Raw genomic sequence first — 14133 nt, forward strand, 5'->3', positions numbered from 1 at the left:
TTCCACAAATCCCCCAAAACGAAAAAAATGCAATAAATTGTCAAAAATTCATTGCATTTTTCCCCGGCCCCCAACAGGAAAAATTCCTCTGTAGGGCCATGCATTATGGTTCAAGGCATGGCCACACAGAGGAATTTTTCCTGTTGGGGTCCGGGGAAAAATGCAATGAATTTTTGACAATTTATTGCATTGTTTTCGTTTTGGGGGATTTGTGGAAGGGGCCGCGTACCCTAGCAAACACTGCGTACAGTCATGATTCAGGGGCTAAGCAATGGCCTCGTTACTGTGAGGCCCCAGGATAAAAATCGTGTCGATCAGCTATATAAGTGCACTTTTGTGAGGCATTAATCCTCATTACTGTCAATTATGATTTAAGGACGTAGGTTCCCTAGCTGATTAGCATAGTAGCACACATATGATTAAGCAGTCACGCAAAACAAACACTCGCAAATTAATATTCAATAGAATCTGAGAATGTATGCCATTATCTTGATCTATTAGAAATAAATAATTTTTTTAAATCCTTCCCTAAACTGGGGTAAAAATTAATATTCCACCATTATGACCAACAGTGTATTAAAAAGAAAATAATCATCTCCTATTATTATTGAAAGTGTTAGCGACGTGCTTTTGAATATTGTTTTTCATCGATACGCAGCAGCAAAAAAAAAAGTAAAACAAAATAGATGAATAAGAAAATAAGAATAGAATGGTAGCAAATAAAACAGTCGATGGTTACCTGTAATCAATTACAATGGAGAGAAACATAAACCTGAAGGAGCGGCGAGGAATACATTCATGACGATGAGAAAAGAGGGTAGTAGAAAGCTGGCAAGCATCTAGAGAAAAAGGAAGACGGGGAGAGAGAGAGAGAGAGAGAGAGAGACAGAAAGAAGAGACTCCCCTTTACAGATGTGTCGGATTACTCTGTGAAAATTGAAAAATAAACGGAAAGAGATGCTTTCAAGCCCCATACTGTCATCGTGGTGATTCCAGATCAAAAATGTGTAATTACCCACTTCAAATATCTCCTCTGATTGCTTGTATGCATTAGGAGCCAAGCGTTTGTGCAGAAACACATTCAACAATGGGCGTCTTTTCTTTTTCCTTTTGAGGTTAAATTGCTCCGATCCCGAAGTCAAGTCGGGACCGGACGACATCCGAGTGGATTTTTACTCAGCTTTTCTTCATCGTCACTTAACCTCTGTTGGCCCATGGTTAAAATCTGTTTGTACTGTCAATTTAAGACCACTCGGACACAACACCTTCCATCTGGCCTCCGTCCCCCGTGGACCCGGCTAAAACGCATATCGCAATCCCGCTTCGTATAACTAGCCGCGGCATCGCATTCAGCCATGATTTCAATTCTTGCAAAAAAAGAGGTTTTCCGTCTCAGATTCTTTCAATAAATCTCTTGAATCAACGCTCAAAAATTCAGACCACACATTTCAAATGTTGACCAAAGGTTTCAACAGGAGATACATTTCAACAAAGCAAATATACACGCCTGTATGTAAGCAAGCTACTCGATTTTGACCGGGTTTTCTCCGTGCTTTGCGTCTATACGAGGCAAAAATAATTTATGTCTGAGTATTTTTCGCGCGTAAATTTGGGTCGTCTGCCAAGCTTTGGCTTATTGAATTAAAATCTCGGGGGAATTTTTGTTCAACATTATCTCGTGTACGGTGGATGTTAGAACAATAATGGCGAAGTGTGATTTGTGACACCTCTTGATACGTCTGTTTTCTTTCTAATTCTTAGTTTAGAAAAAGCTGGAAATAGTGTGCATATTTGCCTGCTGTAAATCATCGCATCTGTACTCTGTTTGTACAATACAGTAGAGAAGGGACAGGAAGGATGTTACAAGAAGTCTGAATGGCTTACACAATAAAGTAAGAAATTCAGTGGAGGAAAAGAAGGGCGTGAAGGATAGGTTTATCATTTTAAGCAACAAGACAATGATTATTTTGTACTAAGATCGGCCTTGGTTGTACAGTACATACCTATTTCGTTACTCTGAGGAATGAACTTAATAGGTACTACAAATGAAATACAACGTCATAAAGGACAGTATTTGCACCTTTTTTTCTTCGAACAGCACCCTTGCTATAGTGTTAACTTTACACGGTTCTTCCAGTATTTGCCGATTAAAGGTTTAATCAATACAATTTCGCTAAAATTTCATCGAGACGCGCTTGAAGAAATGCACTTCCATTCTTGGCTGAATCACCGATTTTACATCGAAATATCTGAAAATATTTAATGATGATGATTCATAATCGTTTTCACCTGACTGCCAGGAAAGCATGTGTATATCCTCGTAAGAAAGTGACCAGGGGACCGACGGCTTTCAGTCCTCACCGAAGGACTTGGTAATGCGGTTAATGACTTACAATATAACACGAGTTCATTGACTTGGTTTTGATCCAGAGAACTCCCGGTTACGAGACCACCGCTCTACCACTGAGCCATCGCGCCACATCAAATCAAAAAATGGACTGGAAAAAAAGAAGGAAGTAATTAAGATCTAGAAAAGAGGTGACGCATTAACGCAAATAAATGAAACAAGAATACATTTAGTACAAATGGTGTCTTCATATTCTTGTCATTTTCTATCGCCAATAGCAATCAATGCCTCATTTTTGTTTAACTTCTCGCGAAACAAAATCGTAAGGGCTGCGGGGCCCGTGAATCCGTACGAAAATCTCACGGTCGCCTCCTGCCTCCGTACAGAGGCCGCACGGAAAAGGGGATATGGGCAGGATACGGGCTCCGTAGACTTATCGCAGGCCAAATGTAATCCAGGCATAACTCTCAATCCAAGGGTGAACGGTTCGAAGCTCAGCACAGCACCAACGTCTTTTTGCAAGACATTAATCCACATTTGTCACTCTCCACCCAGGTGTAAATGGATACCTGGCTCCATCTGGGAAACAAGGCCCAAGTGTCGATTTTTCTGACACCAACTGAACCATTTAATTGTTCAAACAAGTCTTTCACTACCACAATCAACTTTAACATTTTTCTTCTGTTATTTACTCTGCTAGCTGACATGATTAAAGAAAATGATTAAAGAAACTCGGCGATACTACAAACCGAAATTAAAATAAAAAACAGGTTATCGTTGATATTTATATTTTGAAGATTTGAAGACAAACAGTAGATAAAGAGATTTCCATCTCATGAACATGCACGCGCACACGCAAACACACACACCCTCAATCTAACACACGCACAATTAATTATATTTAATTATGCTTCCGCGACATTGGCCTTGCGTTAAATATACACATGTTTATACACAAACCAAATTTCTAACTTTAACCTTTGAATTAAAAGTTGATTGATGGACTGCTTAGTAAATTAATGTTATAAACATTTGAAAACGATGCAATACTTTTGTTGTTGTAATCTTTGTACGTTGTAGGGAATGCGATAGTTCACGTGTGCATCTCTGTGTGTGTATGTGTATATATATATATATATATATGTGTGTGTGTGTGTGTGTGTGTGTGTGTGTGTGTATAAGGGCTTGTAAGTCAGTATTCTCGGTAGTCCATACTGGTAAAATATCCACAAAGTTAGAAGGCACGTCCGGCTGGCTTTTGCGAAACAGCCCTCCCAGGAGGTCGTAAAAAAAAGACCTCTCGATATTGTAACAATTTCATAACCGATTGGCCTCTGCACTTTCTGTGCATTCTCCTCGCCCATTAAGGGCTGTGTGTTTAGGGTGAATAGTTCCAAAATAAATGTTCCATCCGGGAGTGTTTGCCGAAGGGTTGTTGACTTTCCTGAATTGTATCGGACAAAAAGAACTCTTTCCCGCTTCACTTTTTGGTTCGATTTCTGGCATGCCATTTGTAACTGGTGGTTTAAAGATAAATTAGAGTTTTGTTCGACATGTGATTTTATTTTGACATAAAGGTTTATTACATGGTTGACCATGCAGCAGATAAGTATTGGTGAATGCTGTGAGGTTTTAGAATAATCAAAAGGATAAGAAATTGGCCCAGTATTGTTAAAAGTCTTGTGAACTGAACACAGAAATGTGTATATGGGACTACACAAACATGTGGCATGAGTGTTGTCCATAATTACTTGTCATAATTATGTCGAATGTGATGGTATATGAAGAGTCATCACTTTCAGGGGACACTATTTCATTAAAATTCTCCCACACTACAATAAACAAAAATTTGATCACCCCAAAGCATTTTCATCTTCCCAGAATTCATTCATCTCTTTAAAAACGGTGTGCGACGGGAAGATGCTAAAAAAGCAAGTATATGTAGCGCAGGCCGCGCAGGGCAGAGGAAAGGGCACTCGGGTAAATATATGTGACAATAGTGGTTGGTTTTAAGACAAGGTTAAGGTGAAAGTTAGGGTGAACAGTTCCAGTTTTTTTCCAAATCGGAATTTCTTATAACTTGACCTGCTCTTCTCTCTTTCTCACTCTCCGCACTTCTCCCTATAACCCACACACATACGGTACATTATATCTCGCTCTCTCTCTCTCTCTCTCTCTCTCTTATCTGTTTATCTATTACACACACACTCATACACACGTTCTCTCTTTCTCCCCTCAACCCCATACCCCCTTCTGTCTCTCTCTATCTTTCTCTCTCTCCCTCTCTCTCTCTCTCTCTCTTAATGATTGCTGTGTTATCCTTAATTCTCTCCCAGCTCTTGTTATCCATTTCCCTTCTTCATCTAGTTTCTCTCACTCTCCATCACTACTCTTCTCTCTTCCTGTTCTATAAGGGCCATCCGTGTATTTCCTAATCATTTCCTGCTATATTTCATATCAAAGGTTATTATCGATTTTGTTTTTGTGTTTTTCTTTTAATTAAATCTTGTTGGTGAAATAATAATTAAAGAAGCAAAAATGTCGCGATTTGTTCCGTAAGCATGTTTAGCTGCCGTTTAATATTGTCCGTATTCGGTTACTGTTCATTCTTGCCATTTACTTCGATGAATGCACGACGAAAAAGGTTTAGTGTGTCTGTAATCGTTAATATTCTTGGAATGATTACAAAAAAAAATGTGTAATAGCAAACCCTCTGTCAGCGTGAAGACTGGACTGCAATCTTTATCATTTTAATCTGAGTTCAACTGCATTTCTTTACAAGCATTCGTGTGGTTATTTCAGAATGGCTTTTGTTTTTACTGAGTGTCTGCAAGTTTCCAACAATATTGTTAGGTTTCCCCTTAGTTCTAGACATGATGATTTTCGCGTCATCCTCACTTTTTGTTACACACTAAAGAAATAAAGGTACAACTCTGCTACAATAGCAGCACCATCTACCAAATATGCGTAGGTGGATGCAAATCTGCACCCCAGTTGCACCCTTATTTCTTTAGGTAAGTACCGATCTCTCTCTCTCTCTCTCTCTCTCTTTATATATATTTTTGTCTCTATTCCTTTCTCGTTGGATCAACCATGCTTGTATCTATTTGTACTGTTTTTTGGCGTGCGCGTTCTCTTATCCTAAGCATGTCACATTCTCATCCATTTCAACCTCGTAATTTGTATTTTCTTGTCTAGTGTCTCATCCTCATTACTTATTGCTCTCTCTCTCTCTCTCTCTCTCTTTCTCTATCTCTCTCTCTCTCTCTCTCCCTCTCTCCCTATCCTCTTCTCTCTCCACCTTTCCCTGTCATCCATCCTAATTTCTCCACTCTCCCTCGCTCACTCAAGGATACCGAACATGTATACTTTGCGGTCCTCGCGAAAGAGGAGGCAAAACAAAGTTTAAGCACCGCAAACAGTACCGTATGTCACCCAACCAGTATGTATAGCCATCTTCTTTCGCCCTCTCGCTCCTGTCAACTCGAGCCCGCCCAATCGCGCGCGCGCGCGCTCCCTCACTTGCCTTCAAGAAAAAAAAAATCCTCCTCAAGTGCAGGTCCTACAGCGAGTGAAGAGGCAGAAATTGTTCGGATGAAGGGGGCCAGAGAAGTGCAAATAGACCCCATCAAGAGGGGACGTATTGAACTTCCAATCATCGAGTAATTAATTACGGACGCAAATCAAGGACTTTGAAGAGGTGAACGGGCCACGATATATGATGATGGGCCCTACCGTTGTCACTTCTCTGGAACGAAGCGCGTCAAAAAATACACCTCCAACCCACGATACGTTTTTCAAGGGTAATTGTCGCTGTATATAGGTTTGGGGGAAGTCGGGCCTGTTGATGGTATAAAGATAATCATTTTAAGAGCTAATCAGCTCATTTATCTTTGTTTGACGCGGTTGGCGTGAAGAGGGAGATGATACGCACTGTCACTCGTGCAAACTGACACGTTGTCTCAATCGCTATTTCATATCTATTCTTGCCCAATCATTACTTAGACTTGGTCAATTTTACCTTTGTCCTGCCTATTGTCTCTTAAATTTCTTCTATACTCTATGTTTCCTACTTTATATTTTTGTTTGTATTGTCTCTTTTTCCATCCATTTTCTATTCTTTATTCAATTCTATTTTTTGTGTATTGTAAATCGTTTTTACCTGTTCTAGTTTCTCTTTAATTTTTTTAATTCTCTCTATTTCTTGTTCATTTTTCGCATATTGTTTCCGGTTTTTCTTTTGCCTACCCTATGATTTTACTTTTTTCTGTTTGTTTGTTAATCTCATGCCTATTCACCTTTGTTTTTCTATTCCACGACCTTTGCAATCTTGAATATAATCCCACTATACTTAATTCCATGGTAATGTGAGTGACATTTCATATTCTCAGAAAATCTAGATCGCCCTTGCCCTGTCTACTTTATCATCACATCCTGTATATTTTCTGACCTTCATCATTTCCTTTTTCTTTTGCTTATCTTTCACGTGCAGGCCATTTTTTCATAATTATATGTATATACATAATGTACATGTATATATATATATATATATATATATATATACACACATTTACACATATATACACACGCTCGCACACACACAGTCATGTAGTATATAGTATATAAAGTCAAACTTGCTTTATTGGTGACCACCTGTATAGAACGACCACTTATCTATAAAAAAACGCATATTTTGTTTCCCTTGAGCAGAGTTTCCCGTTGAAAATGTTATTAAAGGAACCTGTATACAAAGACCTCCTGCCTGTAAAGACCACTTTTCTTGTCTCTCTTCAGTGGACTTTATTGTAAACAAGTTTTTACTGTATACAAAGAGCGTATGCACACACACACACACACACACACGCACACATGTAGTATATGTATACATATTATAATTTTGTTTGCTTGTATAATAATCAAGCGGGGACTGACAGCCTTGAAAACACCTCCGAGGGATTCGGTAATAAGAATTGAGGCCTTACCAAAGGACACTATTATGGTGCATCGACTTGGTTTCGAACCGTGGACCTCCTGGTTAGGAGACCACTGCTCTACCACTGAGCAATGTGCCTGTAGACAGTCATGTATGCTATACATCACAAACACGCTGCTGTTTTGAAGTTTGAGGCGTTAACTCTCCATATTTACCTGTGTAATAAGCCGTTTTGATACCTCCGGATCACTGTTTTATACATCTTTTGTTACCGTACCGGAATACCAGTGGCGCCTTTAACGAGGCGCCATTCCGATTAGGTCGTTATCCGTAGTAACAATGACGTCATTGCAGTCGGGAGCTTCTGGGGACGAAAAAAATGTACATATCCCGTCTGTCCGTCTGTCTGTTTGTTTGGTTGTTTGGTTGGTTTTATTGATTGCTAAGAAGAAATTGGTCTGCTTGTAGGTAAGTAACCAGGGGACCGATGACTTTAAATCCTCTCCGAAGTCTGTCTGTCTGTCTCTCTCTCTCTTTCATTCTATTTTTCACTTCCTGACTCTCTGCGTTCTTTCACATTTTGTCAGCTATAATGTATTCATCTGGGTATTTTTTTCTAAATCAAAGTCTCTCACTGCCTATCTCTCTCTCTCTCTCTCTGTCTGTATGTCTGTCTCTATCTGTCTCTCCCTCTCTTTGTTCATATTTTAGGTTATACACTCTCTAGTCTTTAGCTGTCTCCTTCGTGTTCTGTGACTGCTTGACTTGTGTCTCAATGTATACAGCACTGCATGTACTTATTTATTGACTAAACCAAAGTATGTATATAGGCTGCGACTAATAACGCACCCAGTACAATGCTATACCAACATCTCGTTTAACTACATAAGACAAAAGGCCTCTGGGGTGACAGAAACAACAATATCTAACGGTTACACAACATATAAAGAACCTTTTCCTACGTAAAACTCTTTTTTTCTTTCTTTCTTTCGTAAGCTCTGCAAAGGGTGCGCGCGCGTGTGTGAGAGAGAGGGGGATACTAATGTGCGTGTGTATTCCTGAAAGAGAGAGGGAGCGAGAGAGAGAGAGAGATTGTGTGTGTGTGTGTGTATGCGTGTGTGCGTGAGAGAGGGAGAGGGAAAGAAAGAGAGAGAGAGAGAGAGAGAGAGAGATAGAAAGAGAGAGAGAGAGAGAGAGGGAGGGAGGGTGTGGAGGCTCAATATAGTGCGGGAGATAGAGAGGGCAGAAGTTTTGGACAAACATATTTTATTTAATGTGCAAGTGTGAAATTGAGGGCCATATCGGAAAAGTCGAAAATCAAATACAAGAACATCAGCCCTAACAACTGCGTAATGGGGATTGGACAAGCTGCGTGTAAAAGTACACCGCAAAAAGAGCGTTTTAATAACAACTGGATGATGAGATTCGTGGCCACTACGTATCCATAACCTAATCCCTTATCTAAATGTTTCCTCAACTCTTTATATCCGACTACACTTGACAGTCGTTCTTCCTGCAATTAGGTACCGCCATCTCAATTGTTGAATTCAAAATGTTTATTCTCAGATTTCTAAATCTTATTGCTGTGACCGCGTACCCAATGTTGACGCAAGTCTTTATAACAAAACAGCAGCGGTCAGCGAGCACTCGGCTCGTCCTTTCGCCCGCCCCGCCGGGCTGGACGCCGCCTGTCATCTCGCCTCACCGCCGTGATGGGCTGGACAAACCCTCCTGAAATGTATACACAGCAAAGCAAATCTCTAATTTACACTTTTCTTTTTCCTCTTTTTCCTCGTTTTCACACATTTTGGTCGTAAGTGAGTGTCACTGGAAAAAAAAGGGGGAATATTCTCGACGTGTGAAATGCGGAGTCACACAAACTCATCATTAAGATGTGTCAATATATCTCTTCTCTTTCTGCATCTCGCCTTCTCTCTCCCTGACTCTCTTTCCTGGGTACGCATCTGTTTGACGCGAGGAAGTCTAGCTGGTTTGGCGGGCAAAGCGATTGTCTGCCATCACGCAATGCGTGCTCTTTTCTGTTTGCAAATCTTCCAAACGTGATGGCCCCCGACTTTTCGTCCATTTATCCGTTTCTCTGAAATATGCGGTTGACACCTGTTTTATAATTCTTCGGAGCCCGACTTCAAGAAAGCATGTGAAATGGCGACATTTTGGACTATAGATGGGGAAAGAGGGAGAACAGAGAATGTTGATTTTGAACGAGTTTGTCGGATAAAATCCTGGCTATTAAAGTCAATCTTCGGCACAATGTCATGACATATACATGTAGCCCCATGTGATGAGATGCACGCACATTCTTCACATTTTTAATGTTGAAGTAGGGAGGGAGGGGGGGGGGGGAGGGAGATTATGAGAGAGAGAGAGAGAGAGAGCGCACGCATAGACAGAAAAAGATAAATAGAAAGAGAGAGAGAGAGAGAGAGAGAAATGCTTATCTCAGCTGTATTTTCTTTCAGTGGATATTTAAGTCCACACATGCCGTATGCAATGCATTTGCAACCTTTACCTTGGCTATTTTAAAGAAGAAAGAAAATGACGTGTACTTCATCAATCTTTTCTTTCTTTCCTTATTTCATTTAAAAAAAAGGTTACCTTTGCATTGCTTTCTAAATTTGATTTGATAAATGGCATATTGAAGAAGATGTGAATTTCAATATTTCATATGCTTTCTCTGCAAGTCTTGCATCATTTAATTTCCTGAAATATTTGATTTGTCTTTAGGAAATAACGAAATAGACAAAATATTTTTGAGATTCCGATAGTGCCATGTTTGATATTTAAAATTGCTTCTGTCTTACAAATTTGACTCATCATACTTATAAATGTAGAAATTGTGGTGTTTTCCCTTCTTTTTTTCTTCCTTCTTTTGATGTAACTGAAGTTGTGTCGCCTTTTTACTATAAATCCTTCCGTTTACGTGATTACAAAATCGACATGAATTTTCCTTTTCAAAGCGTATTCGCGACTAATGAAAGGCCTTGACGAAACAATACGTCTTACATCACGGCCGCCATTTTCAATCCATTCACAGCTAATGCACCATTTACAGGCATTGTGTGGCACAATTCATTGCCATATAATAAGCATCGGCGACTTGTAACCCCAGGTCGAATTAATCAGCGTAATTATTGTTACACCTATTTTGCATTGAGCGGAATGGCGTGCATTTCGTTACCAATGCATTACTAATACAACCCAGGCACACCGCCGAACCGCGACTGCACGCCGAATCCAAGGCGCCATTTTTTGGCCATTCGTGGTAATGCAATTGTTGGTTCGGTCTGCTGTCGATGCGGCGTCGGTTTGCTTGGTGTGACTGAGACGTTAGAGAGGTCGAATTGCCGTTCAGTAATCAAGATTCAACCTCCGCTTAAAGCTAATTAACTTTTGACGTTGGAACTTTATGTTCTGAATAATGAATGCGTTAATATTACAGACCTGCAATTAAGAGATTAGTTTGTCTAACTTGATATATTTTTCATTTCCCTGTTATTTTTTTTGTCTTCTCTTTATAAAAAGGGAGATGCCTAATCGTTGATCAATGAAGTATACATGTATATCATTTACGTCACGAAACGGCCATAGTTTGGCTGCCTAGGACTTGATTACTGATTTTCCCTTTAGAATTACTATGGTATTACCTTACAACAAAAGGTCAACATGACTGTTTTGTTGGGCATTTACGTACTTCACAAAGTAAATCTATATCTGACATTTTGTTTTATATGTCATCATTTTGTTTTTCCTTCATGTTTTGCTGATTCTACATATTGTAGAAAAGAAAGAAGAAGAAGATGATGATGATGAAGAAGAAGAAGAAGAAGAAGAATAAGAAGAAGAAGGAGAAGAAGAAGGAGACGAAAAGGAAGGAACAGAAGAAGCAGAAGAAGCAGGAGAAGAAGAAGAAGAAGGAGAAGAAGAAGGAGACGAAGAGGAAGAAACAGAAGAAGCAGTAGAAGCAGGAGAAGAAGAAGAAGAAGTAAGAGTATCGGCAATAGTAATAGTAGTAGTACTAGGAATATACTATTACTATACAAATACTTGTACTACTACTACTACTACTACTACTACTACTACTACTTCTACTACTACCACCAGTAAAATAACTTATACTATACTACTACTAATACTGCTATTACTTCTAATACTACCACCAATACTACTACTACTACTTCTACTACTACTTCTACTACTACTACTACCACAAGTAAAAATTAACTTATACAAGTAGTACTACTATTACTTATTACTACTACTATTGCTACAATAATTACCACTACTAGTAGTAGTACTAGGAATATACTATTACTATACTAACACTTGTTCTACTACTACTACTACTACTACTACTACTACTACTACTTCTACTACTAACACCAGTAAAATAACTTATACTAGTACTAATACTGCTATTACTTCTAATACTACCACCAATACTACTACTACTTCTTCTACTACTACTTCTACTACTACTAACACAAGTAAAATTAACTATACTAGTAGTACTACTATTACTTATTACTACTACTATTGCTACAATAATTACCACTACTAGTAGTAGTACTAGGAATATACTATTACTATACTAACATTTGTACTACTACTACTACTACTACTACTACTACTACCACCAGTAAACTAACTTATACTGGTACTACTACTACTACTATTGTCACAATATTTACCACTAATACTGGTACTACTACTATTACTACTTCTTCTACAATATCTTCTATGACTACTACTTCTACGACGACGACTGCTCCTACTACTAGCAACACTAGTGAAATTACATCTACTACTGCTACTACGACGGCGACAACTATGACGGCGACAGTAACACCAACAACGAATTACTTCTACTAATACTACCCAAACACCACCACCGCCATCACCATGCTACCATTATCAACTGCAAAAATTACTCATTCTCCCAAAAGTCAAAATGAAGAATTATGAAGAAAAAACAGAGGATATTTAAATTTCAAACTTTTTTTCTTGGCTAGAATCTCGTGCTGTCAAGTCACTTGAACCAAAATACGTCAAGAGGATAAACGCGAGCAGACGAATGAGCGCTCAACTCCTAGGCGGGAAAGGATTTTTTGTTTTTTAATCAAAGTTTTGTCTGTCGACGTTACGGCTGTGTTTGCTCCATTTAGGCCCGATGACATAATCTGTATGAGTCACGTGGTTAAAGTAGAGTGCGAGCCGGCGCCATCTTGCAAAATGATAATGTGCCCAGGGGCCCGTTTCACAAATGTTGGATTATAATGTTAATAAATACGCATATTTCTACTGAGATTGATACGTATCTGTCTAATACAATTTTCTGCTACATCTACCTATAACCTATAGGTTCGTCTTATAAAGAGTTGCGATCGATCCAAATCAATCGCAAGTCCTCTAATCAATCGCGAATTTGCAGTCCCCTATCTCTTATGTACATAGTTGCGGTTGATATTAATCGTAAATAGTTGCGATTGATCGCAACTGTGTAATAAGACGGGGTCCTGGATTAAAATAATGCATCAGCTGCTGTATTTCCTCTATCTGATCTTCCAAATCATCCTCGTAATAATTATGCTTTAAATACCTAATTTCGGCTTCATTCGTTTGTCTTCTTTTGTTTAGTCCCAATCCTTTTCTTTGATTCCTTCTTCATCAGGCCTCAAAACGGATTGGCTTATTTTGCTCTTAAAGCTAACCTATACCAAACAACCTGTGTGAAGGCCTTTAATGATTATGATAAACTGTCTCTTTTCCCGTTTAAAATTTTTTCTTTAATAGCATCTAATTTGCAGCTCCTTTATTTTAATGTTATTTCCTTTTCAAGTAAGATTATCACTACAGTCGAAATGTATAATTACCTAGACGTTATTTTTAACAATAATACTAAGAGGTATAGTGCATTGATAATGAAAGAAGAGAGATAGTGAAATGAAAAAGAAAGTAAAATCGCAAAAAAGACTAGCAAAGCGATGACTATAGCTACATGACAACTCATTCGCGGTAATCATTGCAGGCTTGGTATTCAATAACTCACGCGCACGCGAGCGTAAATTGGACAGTACGATCAAGGAGTTAATAGTACGACCGAAGAAGTCATGATTACGTCTTATAGCTTGGCCCTGTATCGTCCGCACAGTGCATGCGTGCGCCTTGCTAATAAACATTGATGAAGGCGACAGCTCCGCAAAGGTGGCTGTCCGGATTTTGACAGTTTAATCAGCGCTCCATCAATTTACACCTTTGCCTGTTTAACCCCGGTGGAACATCGACCCTCCATACACCCACATCTTTCTGGTATCGCCATGCACCCCCTCTTTTTGTTACCATCTCGCTTCTTACGGCGTCTTAATGGTTTTCTTCATCTTAACATGCTTAATGTTTTCTTGTCTGACTGTCTTAAATTATTGCTTTCTGTATATTACTTCCACGATCATTGTATATCGTTAATTCTGGATTTCCCTTTATTTTTTTAGGGCCGATTTTTCCCACTAAAACAGGCACAAATTTAATATAGACATGTAAACAAACATCGTCTTCGTAATTTAGGCTCTAATGAAACGAATACTAACAACAGTAATTAGTGTGCATTTAGGGCTTCCTTTTAGAATAAAAGACGAATCAGCATCAAATCGTTAACAATTGCACTACTGGTCTGACGTCACAACGATTCAGGGTTGATTTTGCTCTCCCTTTTCCAATAAAGCTTGAAATCAATTCAAAGTTAAAATTTACTATTAAGGAATTACTAAACATGTAATGGTACATTACTTCGACATCATACAAATCCTAACCCTAACCCTATACCCTACAACGTGTCTGT

Source organism: Strongylocentrotus purpuratus, unplaced genomic scaffold (assembly GCF_000002235.5).
Source record: "Strongylocentrotus purpuratus isolate Spur 01 unplaced genomic scaffold, Spur_5.0 spur5_scaffold_4, whole genome shotgun sequence".
NCBI lineage: Eukaryota > Metazoa > Echinodermata > Echinoidea > Camarodonta > Strongylocentrotidae > Strongylocentrotus > Strongylocentrotus purpuratus.